This window comes from Dama dama, chromosome 8 (genome assembly GCF_033118175.1).
Source record: "Dama dama isolate Ldn47 chromosome 8, ASM3311817v1, whole genome shotgun sequence".
Lineage (NCBI taxonomy): Eukaryota > Metazoa > Chordata > Mammalia > Artiodactyla > Cervidae > Dama > Dama dama.
Window position 1 is genome coordinate 9097055 of NC_083688.1, and position 15332 is coordinate 9112386.

At 45.5% G+C, this 15332-nt stretch overlaps 1 protein-coding gene across 1 annotated transcript in view; it reads left to right on the forward strand.

The window, feature by feature from the left end:
* The first annotated feature begins 12016 nt into the window (after positions 1–12016).
* CEP85 (centrosomal protein 85) overlaps positions 12017–15332 on the forward strand; it is a 38006-nt gene continuing 34690 nt past the window's right edge. The window contains exon 1 of the mRNA XM_061148276.1: positions 12017–12148. The gene's annotated coding sequence lies outside the window, so the exon portion shown is untranslated. The remainder of the gene's footprint in view (positions 12149–15332) is intronic.

The following is a 15332-nucleotide window of genomic DNA, read 5'->3' on the forward strand; positions in this document are numbered from 1 at the left end:
AGGAATTGGCTATGGGTTGGGCTCGTATCCCCACAGTGTTTCCTCCACCCAGATTAGAACTAGTACCCCTGCCCATGGCATCACCCTGGGAGCCTCACGAAGCCTCTGTCCTGGCTCTTGTCCCTACAGAACTATCCGGGGCATTGGTGGCTCTGCACTGCCAGCCACAGAAAATTGAGGTGGTCCTGAGCAGCTGCTTCCTGAAGACTCGCCACTGGGTCCTGGGGGAAGGCACCTTTTCAGGATGCTCCAGCGTCGACAAGTCAGAGGAGGGCCGCAGAGCCCAGGTCTTCACCGTGGAGAAGAAAGAGCGTTCCTGTGGACTCCACCTCTCTGTGAGACATCTGGAAGGGACCCTCTGACAGGAAGTTGGGCTGTATGTGTGCTTGGGGGAGGGACTGGTGCCGGGGTCCAGCTTCAGCAGGATCCAGGGGTACCCTCAGGATGAACAGCATTGGCGAGAGAGAGAGAGAGAGAGAGAGAGAGGGAAAGAGAGAGAGCAGACTGGGGTTTGCAGCAGGGTTTGGCGCTGCTTTATTTTTTTTTACCGTAGCTCTTATACCCTAAGTTAGTACATATCTAAGGGAAAGATAAGCACACAGAGTTAGTTTAACATTACATCAGCTTGTGCTTCACGAAACCAGGAAGTTTTCTGCATACTTCTTTGTTTATGAGAGTCTTTTTCCATAGTAGATTTTTGTACATTATCTTCTGGCCTTGGGGCCCATTGCCATTTTATGACCTAGGTGAATGCAAAGCTGTTTTCCGTATAGTCTATTTTTCATTGTTCTATTTTGCCTTGAGGTTAGCAGAAAACAGAAAAGTGGAAGTCTCAGGGTACAGCAGGTTGCAACATAGTAGAAATATAATCCTGTTAACACAAAGGTCAGTCTTTTTGCAGAAGTTATCAGTTAAATTTATCTAAAAGGTTTACCACACAAAGACTCTGCAGCTCTGGTGAGGCAGCCCCTGTTTAGCATTCCTGGTTAAAATTAACAATTCTAAACTCTTATTTTTCTAAATCTTTAACTATAACCGCTTTTAGAATAATATTTTTGTGTTCTCTAATAGGACTTCCTCACTTCCCGAAAGGCTCTGTGCCTATTAGGGCCTTTTGTGTGATCAGGTTCTTTATGCTGTTTATGATTAAGGTGTCATGAGCAGTCATGTGCATTAGTACGCATTTGCCAAGCAGGCTAGAATGCCAGCAAAGGGGTCTAAATTGAAACACTCCTTTCATCCTGGATAATCTTATAGGATACCACTGTCCGGGGGACATATTGATTAAAGTTCTAAGTTGATTCTGTTTGGAGAGAGATCGGGGAAGGCCTTTTACCTGTGTCATAGAAATTAGGAAGTAGTCTAATATAGCAAGCATCAGAAAGACAGATATCATCTTTAAGGTGAGCGCCAGGGCAGGTTTTCGAAATCCCTGAAGTCCTGATCTGCCTTGCTTGTCAGGTCTTCTTCTCATGACCTTGTCATGGGTGAGATCTCGTGTGCTGGCTCCCGGCAGACTGGGAAATGAATGACTGGGTACCAGTTGTGACTTTATTTCCATTGAAATGAAGGATAACTCTCTGGAATGAAGTCAAGTCTTAGCAATCAGACTAGTCTTTTGGGGGAGGAGACCATGTTGTCTCTCATCAGATTAGGAATGCCCTTATAAATGGTGCCATGTTTGATGGATTGGGAAATTGATTTCCAAACTTGTCAGCCACAGAATCCTTTAAAATAATAACTACCACAACCACAACCACAACCAGTATGTATTAATGTCTTACTGTGTGCCGGGCTTCCCTGGTAGCTCAGATGTTAAAGAATCTGCCTGTAATGCAGGAGACCCAGGTTCAATCCCCGGGTCAGGAAGATCCCCTGGAGAAGGGAATGGCAACCCACTCCAGTATTCTTGCCTGGAGAGTGGCTACAGTCCATGGTGTCACAAAGAGTCAGACATGACTGATTGACACACACATACTGTGTACCATGTGCTGTGGGTCAGAAATTTTTTTATATGCAATGTCTCACTAAATCTTCACAATAATCCTCTGAAGTTTCCATTTTACAGATGAGCAATCTAAGGCTCAGAGAAGCTGAGGGATTATCCCAAGTCACACAGTTAGTTATTAACCGAGCTGACTTGTGCTCCTAACTGCTCACTGTGCTGTTACCTCCTTTCCTGGAAAGGGCTCTTATGAAAAGCCAAACATAAAAAGAAATATATAAAAATAGAGCAGCTCTGATTGAATGCAGCAGGAGGAAGAGTGCCCTGCTGGGTCAGCTTCCACCTAACACATGGGTAGACTTTAATGCCCCTTCAAAGAGGCTCTGGAGCTCTCCAGGCTCAGTTTGAAAACCAGAGTTTGTTCTAATGGTGGGGTAAGGTGGGTGATATAGTTCCTCCAGTATCTAGTTCTGCCACCCACAGATGGGTTCTCTTGCCTAAGTCAACAGCACAGAGTTGACAGTTTCAACATGTAATAGATAAGTCCATGGCTTTGCCCCTAGAATTCTGTGTTCTTTTTAAAACAAACTGCTTGATTTATAGCAATAAAACAAATAATTTTGATTTGTTTTTAAGAAATGCTGTGGAAAACAATGAAATATCAAAAAAATATCCGAATCTTAGGATAAGGGCCAGGCATCAGCAATTTCAACAAGTCCCACAGTAACTCTTTTATTTTTTTCTAGGAGATTCTAAAATGCATGTTGAAATTTGAGAACCACTGGCACAGAGGTTAAGAACATGGGCTCTGGGATCAGTGAGATGTTGAATTCTGGCTTTGTTAGTTGCTTTGGGGAAATCTTTTAACTTTCTAACCCTCAGTTTACTCTTTTGGAAATTCCCTGGCAGTCTAGTTGTTAGAGCTCTGTGCTTTCACTGCTGAGGGCCTGGGTTCAATCCCTGGTTGGGGAACTAAGATCCTGCAGGTGCACTGTGCAGCCAAATAAATAAGCCTCAGTTTACCCTTCTGTAAAATGGGACTAATAATGGACCCCTCCTCACAGAGTTGCATTCAGACCACAGTGCCTGGAATACAACCCATGCTCAGTAAACTTTAGCCATTACTCTTTTTCCCCCCTATATTTTGGCTGCAGGATCTTCCACCAGGGATCAAACCCACATCTCCTGCAAGGGAAGTGCAGCATCTTAACACTGGACTGCCAGAGAGGTCCAGGCTTTGGCCATTCCTCTTATTTAAATAAACAACTTGCAACAAATGACGATGGAAAGCAGAGATTCCCCAGGAGATTTGAGGGTAATGGCTGCCTCCCTGTTTTTTCCAGATCAACAAGAGCCATGCCCTTTATTCTCTGGAGGTGCAGCTTCTGAAATCTCACCCTGATGCTGCCAATAAAACTGACGTCATGATGCTCAGCCTCAGCTGCACGTATGCTCTGGTGGTGAATGTCACTCACCCCAAACCAGTAGTCTCTTTCACGTGAGTTCCTTTTCATCAGCTGCCTCTCTGGCTGGGCCCTGCAGAGGCTCTCGAGTTCCCACTGCTACCTATAATTGATGCAAAAGGAGTCAACACCCTCCGGATGTTGGTCCCCCTGCCATGCCCACCCAGCAATCATAGGTACCTCTTAGACTGGGATTCAAAGTATTAGTGGAAGAAAAAGGTGCTTTTATGAAGTAATACATTATGGGTTGTTTATGTAAATTAATTACCTTGAGGTAGGATGGCTCAGACGTCCTCAAGGACCCTGGGGTCTGAGGATCTATGACGTGGCCGCTCACTTTTTAGGAGGTCCAGGAGGAAGCTTAGCAAACTTGACCCTCCACTCCCTTTCCGTGGGCTTCCCTGGTGGCTCAGACAATAAAGAATCTGCTTGCAATGCAGGAGACCCAGGTTTGATCCCTGGATCGGGAAGATCCCCTGGAGAAGGGCATGACTACCCACACCAGTATTCTTGCCTGGAGAATTCCATGGAGAGGGGAGCCTGGCAGGCTACAGTCCATGGGGTCAACAAAGAGTTGGAATGATTGAGCGACCAACACTTCTCTTCCCCTAGTTCTCTGTGGCTACCAGTGCTCAGTGAACTAGGGTACAAGGCAGAGGGTGAATGATACCCCTTGCCTCTAGGGTTTTGTGGTGAGGGTCTTATTGCCATCCCTCTCCAGATATATCACCATCCATATTTCGGGCACTGGGGACACCATCATCATCCTGGGCATCTACACAGACCCTCAGTGCTCATCTCCACTTGAGAACAGACCAGCTCCCCTTCACAAGCCTCTCTACGTGGTCCTCAGAGCGACAAGCAGGGACCCAAATAGATTTGCCCTGGTGGTCAATGAGGTCTTTGCCAGCACCAGCATCTCCAGGACTGGTGTTGTTAAGGCCACCCACCACTTTGTGAAGGGAAGGTAAGTACCTGTGGGGCCCTGGTAACCTCCTTTCACTGCTACTCTAGCTCTTGGACTGTAGCTTGAGCTGGGTGGTTTCGTACCCATAAGCACAGGTCCTGTCACTTTCCTCTGTATTCCTGGTACATAAACAGGAGGAGAAAGTAAGTGCTGGGTGAATGTTGAAAAAAATGCAAAGATTATTATCATTTCCATGTTTCAGATGAGTAAATTAAGGCAATGGGAAATGAAGGCCTCTACAAGATTATAGTCAGTTAATGGCACTCATTCCTCGTCTTCTTTCCTCAAACAGTTACTGAGGATTTACAGTCATAAAAGTAAAAAATGAAAACAAAGCTGACATTTCAGGGTATGATACACTACATAATATATTTGACATTTGAACAGACACTGTTCAAATCACTTCGCATATATTAATTCACATAAGGCTCACAACACACTGTACGAGATAGTTATATTTTCATTCCCATTTTATAGATGGAGAAACTTAGGCTCAGTTCACACAACTCCTAAGTGGTAGACCTTGATAAGTGGTGGTTCAAGTCCTTACCCTCAACAGCTCATGGTCAAGGGAAGGAGACATGTCTCCTGCCTCCTGGTTTTATTTCATTATTATTAACAAGTCTTCACAGAGCACAGTGAATCATTCATCGCCTCATTTATTCCTGAAAAAACCCTATGAAATAAGAGGATTAGAGGATTCAGAGTTTAATGACTAGACCAAGGACATAATGCTGAGCTACTCATTCTTCCAGAGTCCTGATTCTGAAATACCACCAAATCCATTCTACTGTGCAATTCTTCCTCTGTCAGGAGGAAATAGAAAGTGAAAGTGAATCATGTCTGACTTTTTGTGACCCCATGGACTGTAGCCTGCCAGACTTCTCTGTCCTTGGAATTCTCCAGGCAAGAATACTGGAGTCGGTTGCCATGCCCTTCTCCAGGGGATCTTCCCCATTCGGGGATGGAACCCAGGTCTCCTGCATTACAGGCATATTCTTTACCATCTGAGCCACCAGGGAAGCGCCTTTGTTAGGAGAAAAGAGAACCTAGTGATTAAGGGTATGGGTGGCACTGCACTCAGATTGCTACCTGAAGAAACCTGGACCACCTACTTAGCTTTTCTGAGCTTCAGTTTCCTCATCTTTAAAAGAAAAAAAGGACAGAATCCCCAGTCCAGTGGTTAGGACTCGGCGGTTTCACTGCCATGAGGCTAGGCTCAATCCCAACCACTGAGATCCCACAAGCCACATGACACAGTCAAAGATAAAAGAAGTAGAAGAAAAGGACCATCAAGGCGGGAAACTAGAATGGATTTACTGATAGTAAGCTTGAGTCTTGGAATAAAGAAAGTGAAAGAAAGTGAAGTCGCTTAGTCGTGTCCGACTCTTTGCGACCCCATGGACTGTAGCCCACCAGGCTCCTCCATCCATGGAATTTTCCAGGCAAGAGTACTGGAGTGGGTTGCCATTTCCTTTTCGAGGGGATCTTCCTGACCCAGGGATCGAACTGGGGTCTCCCACATTGCAGGCAGACGCTTTACCATCTGAGCCACCAGGGATAAAGACCCAAGGATAAAAAATACTGGGCTTCCCAGGAGGCGCTAGTGGTAAAGAATCTGTCCGCCAATGCAGGAGACACAAGAGAGGCAGTTTCGATCCCTGGGTCGGGAAGATCCCCTGGATGTGGGCATGGCAACTCACTTCAGAATTCTTGCCCCGGAAATCCCATGGTCGGAGGAGCCTGGCGGGCTACAGTCCGTAGTGTCAGAGAGTCAGACACGGCTGAAGCACCTGAGCAAGCAGGCAGGCTTGAGTCCTGGAATAAAGACCCCAGGGTATAAAAAGATTACATGGGCTTCGGAAAGTACAAGGGAGAGCGGTCATAGAGGTGATCGCCTAATGCCCATAGAAGGGGACAGGTAATTTAGCAGGAAGATAATTCGCTGTCCCTTAGGCTTTTACATTGGCTGTTTTCTCTTCCTGGAATCCTCAACGCCCTGATACCTACATGGAGAATTCTCATCCCCTTAGTCTTTATTTAAAGGACACCATTTCAATGAAGCCTACCCCATCCTTGCTATTTAAAATTGCAACTACCCTCCACTCATCCACTCTAGATCCGTATTTCTTTCTTCTATCTACTTATCACCTCCTATTATATACTATGTTACGTGAGCTCATTTACTTTTTTTTTTTTTTATTAAGTTATTTCTTGTGTGTCTCCTCTTACTCACAAGAGAATAGGAAGTTTGGTCTGTTTCATTCACTCAGTTCCCTGAGTGAACTTTTTCCCAAGCACCAAGAAGAGAACCTATGCACAGTAAGACTTTCTGCCCACGGACTCTGCACGGACTCTATTCCAATGTTATCAGTTATAGTGAAGGGGTTACATTTAGGTTATTGTCACCTCAAAAAAGTTACCATGACAACACCAAGGACAGTTGAGGCCACTAAGTCCGAATCCCTTAGCTCATAATTTTTTGTGCCTATCAGTTTGCCACCAGTAGCTGAGGTTTCCTTTTTTTTAATGTGGAGCAGCTAATAAGTGCCCACTGATAAACTATGTCCAGTGAAGTGCACTTTACTGAAAGGGGAGGGCCTTAGAAAAACACACATAAAAATAAAAGGTCATCTTGCCTTAAGTTGCTACCACCACATCATCAAAATAATAATAGAAGTAAGAGAGGAAGGAGAAGAAAGGAAAAGACAGAGGGAAAGAAAAGACTTTAAAAAAAAAAAAGGAAGGAGGGAAAGAGAAAGAAAGAAAAAGGGGAGAGAGGGAGGGAAAGAGGGAAGGAGACAGAAATGAAGGGAGAGAGAGGGACACAAGGAGGGAAGGGAAGAAAGGGAGGGAAAGAAAGAAAGAAGTAAAGAAAGAACGAGGAGGGGGGCAAAAGTATTGTCTTCCTCCTACAACTGATGTGAGAATACAATGAAATAATGCATGTGAATTTTCATCTTGAGACCCAGCATGTACACCCACACTGGACAAGCCAAAAAGGGGAAATCAGTGTTTGCCTGGGCTCCTAACCATGGGGGACACTGCCTCTCCTGACAGCTGCCCTGTCAGCAAGCGGCTGCTGGAGGGCCTGCGGGCCAACGGGGCCTCCCTGGAGGTGAAACTGGCCTTCAATCCGTTCCGCCTCTTGCCCAGCGATGCGCTCTACCTGCACAGCCGAGTGACCCTGTGTGACAAGCAGGCAGGACGCCCGTGTCCACCGGTGAGCGGGCAGCACTAGGCGCTCCACAGGCCACAGCTGAGCGCAGCTAGCTGGGGAGCTGGGCTCCCAGCAATTCCTTCATCCCAAGGGTGGGACTAAGGAGGGGCCTGGAGGACGGTGGTGCTGGGGCCTGGTCTAGCCTGCCCGGGGTGAGGGGCCTGTAGATTGACCTAAAGGGCAGGATTTTGGTGAATTCACTGGGGCAACCTGGGCATCTCGGGCAAAGGCCCAACCAGGTGAGGGTGGAGAGAGACTTCGCTACCCTTCTGCTTTGTCCCCACAGACCTGTAGACAGAACAATCTGCCTGGGAGGAATCGAGCCTGGGAGATCTCAACCCGGGAGGGTCAGGAGAGCGGCACTGGCTGGCTGGTGTTCGGGCCCATCCGATTGAGTGGTAACTGGATCATTTGGGGGCCTCCTTGGCTCCTCTTCTAGATTTCCCCACTGACCTGTTCTGAGATGTCAACCCTTTAACCTCTTCCTACCATACTTTTCCCTCAATTCCAGTCCGTGTCCTCCTTGATTCCTTTGCTCTGGAGAGGTCTCCTTTCTCACCCCATCCTGGTTCCTTTTCTCACTCATTAAACTTTTCTCCTCCCATTCTCATCTTTCCTGCCCACCCCAGACCCATTTTTGCCCAGTATGTTTGTCCCTTGTGCCAGTCTGCTTTTGTAAACCCTGCTGCTAGTCTGAAACCATCTCTCCCTTCTCTCTGTTTGGTGACAACCTCCCAAAGCTCTGACCCTCACAGGAAAGCCTATCTTCTTAGTAAGTCCATTCTTTAGAGGCAGAAGGTTCATCATCACAACCTTCTGAGCCCATGCTTCGAGAAACGGTCCTTTTGCTTAATCAAATAATGCATGCTGCTGCTGCTAAGTCGCTTCAGTTATGTCCGACTCTGTGCGATCCCATAGATGGCAGCCCACCAGGCTCCTCTGTCCCTGGGATTCTCCAGGCAAGAATACTGGAGTGGGTTGGCATTTCCTTCTCCACAAAGAATGCATAAATGACACTAAATAATCCCGAGTGGACTGTTTAAGCCTAAAAAGTTTAAGCTTAATCTTTTTTCCTTTGCGGTTTCAGAGTCTAGTGCCTCCAGCAGCAGGAGTCTGGCAGGTTGGTACCCAGGGATTGCTGTGACAAAGTTATGATGGCTGCACCAGGGTCTGGGGGTGCACACTGGCTGGTCTTGGATCTCATCTCTACTCAGTAGTATGTGACCTGGGAGAACTTATTTACCCTAAGTCTCAACTTTCTCAGCTATACATGGCAGAGTTGTCATTTTGGGACTGTTTGTAGTCATAACATTTTACCCCTTATCAGAACCTGAGGCTATCCAGAAATGATTTAGAGTAGGGGTTGAAATGTCAAGATATGAGGCCAGGAAGGTAGTAACAAGTGAGGAGGTTGAGTGGAATCCACACTGAATGGAGAGTTCATCTCTGTATCTCCATCTATCTCACCCCCAACCCAACAGAGGAACTGCCACACAGTTGTTGTTCAGTCACTAAGTCATGTCCAACTCTTTGTAACCCCATAAACTGCAGCATGCCAGGCTTTCCTGTCTTTCCCTATTTCCTGGGGTTTGCTCAAACTCATGTCCATTGAGTCAGTGATGCTATCCAACTGTCTGAGTACTCAGGGCCACATAGTAAACCCCAGGAAAGCTTTGTTGAAAGAATGCATGAATGACTTACTAAATAATCTCCAAAGTGGAGTGTTTAAGCCTAAAATGTTTCCCAGGCTCACAAAGCCACCTAATTCTGCTTTTAAAATCATTTCTTTCTTTCCTGCAGGATCCTGGATGGCCATCTTTCTTCTCACGGTGATAGACTGGATGCTAGGATAAAATCCTATCCAGATACTCCCCTGAAACTCTAGTCCTTAGACTTTAGTTTAGTGGCCTGAGGCAAGGGTAGGGTGGAGGAAGATATAGGGGAAGGCAAATAGTCTGTCCTCTTGTTAGTGACAAAACAGGTTGGGGGTGAAGATGGAATCCATGTGTGACTTATTAAACTGTCTAGTAAGGATTGTGACCACTGAGCCTTGGGCAGTGTTTCCTCATTTCACCTTCCCTTCCCATCTCTGGAACTCTTCCAAGGGTAGGTTTGTACTGCTCACTATGGTAAGGTGTAGGCAGAGATTATGGCCAATAAACAGCAGAGAACTTTCCTACTTTATCTGACTCCTTTTCTGTTATCAGACCACAAAATTCGAGGCTTTATGAGGAATGGTGGGGGTGTGTGTGTGTGTGTGTGTGTGTGTGTGTGTGTACATACATGTGAAAAGTAACTTTGTTCTCTATGGGTCTTGGTTAATTTAACCAGATGGTCTTTGCTTCAACATGGGGACTCCATGACTCACATGCTAGGTAAGTTGCTGAGCTGTGGCCAACTGGTTCCAAGTCTCCTTTCTTCCGCAGAATGGGCAAGATCTATTCAATTTCAGAATTAGGATTTAATGTGTCAATATAGGGCTTCTCTGGTAGCTCAACTGGTAAAGAATCTGCCCACAATGCAGGAGACCCTGGTTTGATTCCTGGGTCAGGAAGATCGCCTGGAGAGGGGATAGGCTACCCACTCCAGTATTCATGGGCTTCCCTGGTGGCTCAGATGGTAAAGTATCTGCCTGCAATGTGGAAGACCTGGGTTGGGATGATGCCCTGGAGGAGGGCATGGCAATCCACTCCAGTATTCTTGCCTGAAGGATTCCACGGACAGAGGAGACTGGCGGGCTACAGTCCATGCGGTTGCAAAGAGTCAGACATGACTGAATGACTAAGCAGAGCACAGCAGGTATGAATATAATATTATTCTGATCATTATTTCCAGCCTCATTAACTCCCTTTTCCTAACAGAGGGTGGATAGAGGCAACAGTGTGCTACCATTTATTCATTCAAAAACAGGTTGGAATCTACTGGGGATTCAACAGCACACAAAACACAGGCTTTGACCCTACAGAGAGGATAGCTGAAGGCAGGAAGTACCACTGCATGGTGTGAACCACAAAGCAGGGCAGGCTTTAGAAGCTGACAGAGGTGGTACTTTCACAAAATCCCAAGAAGGCCCTATGCCTATTTTGTTGTTTCATTTTTAAAATATTGCTTTTATTTGTATCTATAATCATTCCAGAAATTAATTTCTTGGGGAAATATGTTGTTACAAGCAACTAAAAGTCTTTAACATTTCATTTGCAAAATCTTCTCTTATCATTTAATGATTTAACAGCTCCAGAAAAAAAATTAAGTCAAATGATCAATCCATATTATTTTTTCATGTACATAAAAATCACACACATTAAATCAGTACAATTAATTACATTTCGTTGGGAATTCATATTCACTTTACGACTCTGGAATAAACAGACCTTTTAAATAGACCTTTTAAATAGCCCTGTTGACAAAGCCATTAACCCTTGCCCACATTTAAAATATATCCTAGGCAAGATTTCCCTCGTGGTCCAGTAGCTAAGACTGTGCTCCCAATGCAGGGGTCCACGTTTGATCCCTGGTCAGGGAACTAGACCCCATGCTGCAACTTAAGATCCCATGTGCTGCAACTAAGTCGCCAAATAAAAATATTTTAAAATAAGTAAAAAAATATATATCCTAGGGAATTCCTTGGCAGTCCAATGGCTAGGACTTGGGGCTTCCACTGCTGAGGGCACAGTTCAATCTCTGGTAGGGTAACTAAGATTGGAACTAAGATCCTGCAAGCCACAGGCTGGGGCAAAAAAAGAAAGAAAATATCCTAAAGTATGAGGGGAAAATACCATTGACTATATTATGCTTAAATATCTCAAAAAGAAAACAGAATGAAACAAAATAAAGTTAAAAGGAAGCTATTGAACTTAAAACTGTGTTGAAAATTGTTAATATTCTCTTAAATTAACGCCAAAAGTCTTCATTAAAATATAAATGAGAGGGGAGCACGTTTGAGTAGGGAGGCAAGATTGATCCCATACCCTTCAATCTGACTCCTGGTCACAGATTGACCATGGCCTGTTATGTAACCGGATCAAGTCCTGACCCTGACAAGACAGTGACCCTGACCACAACCTAACTCCTGGTCACAATGTGATCCCCTGTTTCAGGTGGGAGTACTTGATAGGTGGTGAGGAATGGGAGGAGGCTGGGATCCCGGAATGAGCTGCGCTGGCTGCCAGTTTCTCAATCTGCACAGGCCCAAGAAGGCCACTACAGGGCCCGGTGAGCAGCGCTCCGCCCAAAGGCGAGACCAGTCGAGGGGTTGAGGCGACTGCAGAGAGCGGCGACTGGTTCATGCGCAGAGAGATCCGTCCGTTCCCCGCGCCGAGGGCGGCGTGCAAGGGTGGGACACCCGCGCGGCCCTACTTCTGATTGGTCGCAGATGGGCAGAAAGGGGCGGGGCCGGGGCGGAGCGCGCGGCGCGCGGCCTGGCGGGTGTGTTAACGGCCGTTAGGCGAGCTGAGGGAGGCGAGCTGAGGGGCTGCGCTGCTGTTCGTGGCCGACGCGGTCGCAGCGGTTGGTGTTCCTGAGTGAGGGGTTTTGCTGCCCGCTTTCAAGCCCACGTAAGTCCTCCTCTCTCCCGGGCCTTCGTTGGACTGACAAACCCTGTGCCCTCCTTGGAGAGCCCCGGCAGAGCCTCAGGCACGGTCGACCTGCCTCCGTGGGGGGGGGCCGTGGGAGAGCGAAGAGCATGCGCAGAGCCGCTGAGCTGCCCGCCTTGGGTCTCTCACGCCCCGGCTTTCTGAAATAACGCCCCCCGCTTTCATCGCCTTGCTCTCTCCGTCCCTCATTCCACAGCAGTTGCGGGACCTCTGTGAGGTACAGTGCCGGTCTCCGTCGCCAGGGCACGGCGGGAGGGAAGTTCCTTGCCCTCTCGGAGCGCGTAGCCCTGGGAGAGTAGACGTCAAGCGGGTGGTTGTGCAGGGTGGAAAAGTACGGAGCGCGGACCCCTAGGCACCAACAGGTCTGAGGGGGCTGGGAGCCCTCCCCGAGGAAGCGAATTTCGAGCCAAGATTTGGATCATGAATAGAGAAGGAAGGTCGGAGGGACCGAGAGCACTCGTGAAGGCGCTGGGCTGGAGTTTCTGAGCCGGCACGGTTTTGCTCCCCCCTCCACAGGCTATTTAACAGTGTCTGGAGACGTTTTGGGTTCTCACAACTCTGGGATTGTTCCTGGCATCCGATGGGTAGGTGTCAGGGGTGCTGCTGAACAGCCTGCAGGACAGCCCTACATCAAAGACTTACCGACCCGAGTGTCAGTAGTACCAAGATTGAGGATCCCTGCTATAGACAGGGAGGAGCTGGTTCTCTGGATGCACAGAAAGTGTGTTGAAACTTATTTATTCAATAGAGGGTGTTCCGCACATTAAATGGGAGGATCAGAACCCTGTTTGTCCTCTGCACCAGTCTACTTCCACTGCATGGCACAGAACCAGGCAAATAGACACTCAGTAAATTTTGGTTGATGAATTGAATACTGTGTGCTAGGAAGGGAGGAGTGGTGATACAAGGACGATTACGATAACCATGCTTCATTTCTTGCCCTTCGGCCTTGTATGTTTTATAATAATCTGATGGTGTGGTGTGTTTCAGGACTCCTTTGTAAAGGCAATCTTGGCAAGGATTTGGCTTCTCTTTAGATCTGGTTCGATGAATGATCAAGGAGATGGAAATAGTGTAATGGTGTGAGATTCTTAGTGTGTGTCAGCTGTCTGTGTATCCCTTCAAATCCTCTCCTGTCTTGATGTGGTTCTCTCAACAGCTGCCAAATGTGTTCCACACTAAGATTATAATTCTTCAAAGGAGAAATACAACAGTCAAAATCTAGTTCTTGGATAGCAACTTGGGAAATAGAGCTTAGGTGAAGTGAAGAAATTATATGAGCTGCAGTGAAGAAATTATATAAGCTGCCCCAGCCCCTAAGTGCTTTGGGACTTGCAGCTCTGGCTCTGTCTGAGGTGGAACCTCCAACTTGTGGTGCCTTAGTAACTACCTCATAGGTTTGATGTGAGTATTAAACATAAGACATGATACTATAGAACCTTTAGCACAGTGCTTGATGTGTAGTAAGGACTGGATTACCTCAGAGATATTGTGGGTAGGGTCCCAGACCACCGGAATAAATCGAGTCACAAATTTTTTTGGTTTCTCAGTACGTATATGTTATGTTTACACTTTACTGTAGTCCATTAAGTATGCAATAGCATTATGTCTTTTAAAAATGTACATGCCTTAAATAAAAAATATTGCTAAAAAAAAAAAAAAAAAAAAGCTAACCATCATTGAACCCTCAGTGATTCGTAATCTGTTTGCCAGTTTGGCAGTAGAGGATTCTGCCTTGATGTTAATGGCTGATGACTGAATGAGGTGATGGTTGCTGAATGTTGGGGTGGCTGTTGCAATTTCTTAAAATAAGACAACAGTGAAGTTTACTGCATTGATTGGCTTTTCCTTTCACAAACAATTTTTCTATAACATGCAAAGCTGTTTAATGGTATTTTCCCCATGGTGGAACTTCTTTCAAAACCAATCAGTCCTCTCAAACCCTGCTGCTGCTCTGTCAACTAAGTTTATGTAATATTCTAAATCGTTTGTTGTCATTTCGACAGTCTTGACAGCATCTTCACTGGAAGTAGTTCCATCTCAAGAAACCACTTTTCTCATCCATAAAAAGCACCTCTTCATCTTTTAAAGTTTTATCATGAGATTGCAGTAATTCAGTCACATCTTCAGGCTCCACTTCTAATTTTAGTCCTCTTGCTAGTTCTACCACTCCTGCAATTACAATAGTAACATCAAAGATCACTAATCACAGATCACCATAATGGATGTAATAATGATGAAAAAGCTTGGAATATTGCAAGAATCACCAAAATATGACACAGACACAAAGTGAGCAAATGCTACAGGGAAAAAATGGCATCCATAGACTTGCTTAACACCAGGGTTGCCACAGATCTTTACTTTGTTAAAAAAAATAGAATCTGTGAAGCTCAGTAAAGTGAAGTGCAATTAAAAAAAGATGTATGCTTGTACTTAATACATGTTAAATTTGTTGAATTAATTGTTCTGTAGTTTAAACAGCTTTGAAAGTAGAAATCATCAGTGTTGGGTTCTTGTCTTCTGTCTGCCTACATTCATTTCTACCTCTCTTGGCTGTATAATTGGCTATTTGTAATACTTCTTATCCATTCATTTCTCTCACTTTTATCTCAAGAAGTCTGTCTCTTTCAATGTCTCTAAAAATTTCCACCAGTAGCCCATCTACTTGTAAACTTAAGTAGGAAGAAGTTAAGAATTACTTATTCTGTACTGTATTACTCCTTATGGGAGGTTTTTTTTTAATTGAGATTTAATTCACATATCATAAAATTCAGTTTTACGTGTGTGCAATTCAGAGGTTTTAGTGTATTCACAAGCTTGCGCAGCCATCATCATTATCTAATTTCAACATTTTGTTCAGGCTAGTCAGAAACTTCCTGCCCTCCTCTTAGTCCCTAGCAACCACTCATCTATTGTCTTTATGGATTTGCCAGTTCTGGACACTTTATATAAATGGATTCATACAATATATGGCCTTTTGTACTTGTCTTTCTTTACTTAGTATGTTATTTCCAGTGTTCATCCATGTTGTTGCATGTATCAGTACTTCATTCCTTTTTTTCTGCCTAATAATATTCCATTGTATGAATATACCACATTTTATTTGAAAAAGAAAGTGAAAGTCACCCAGTTGTGTCCATCTCCT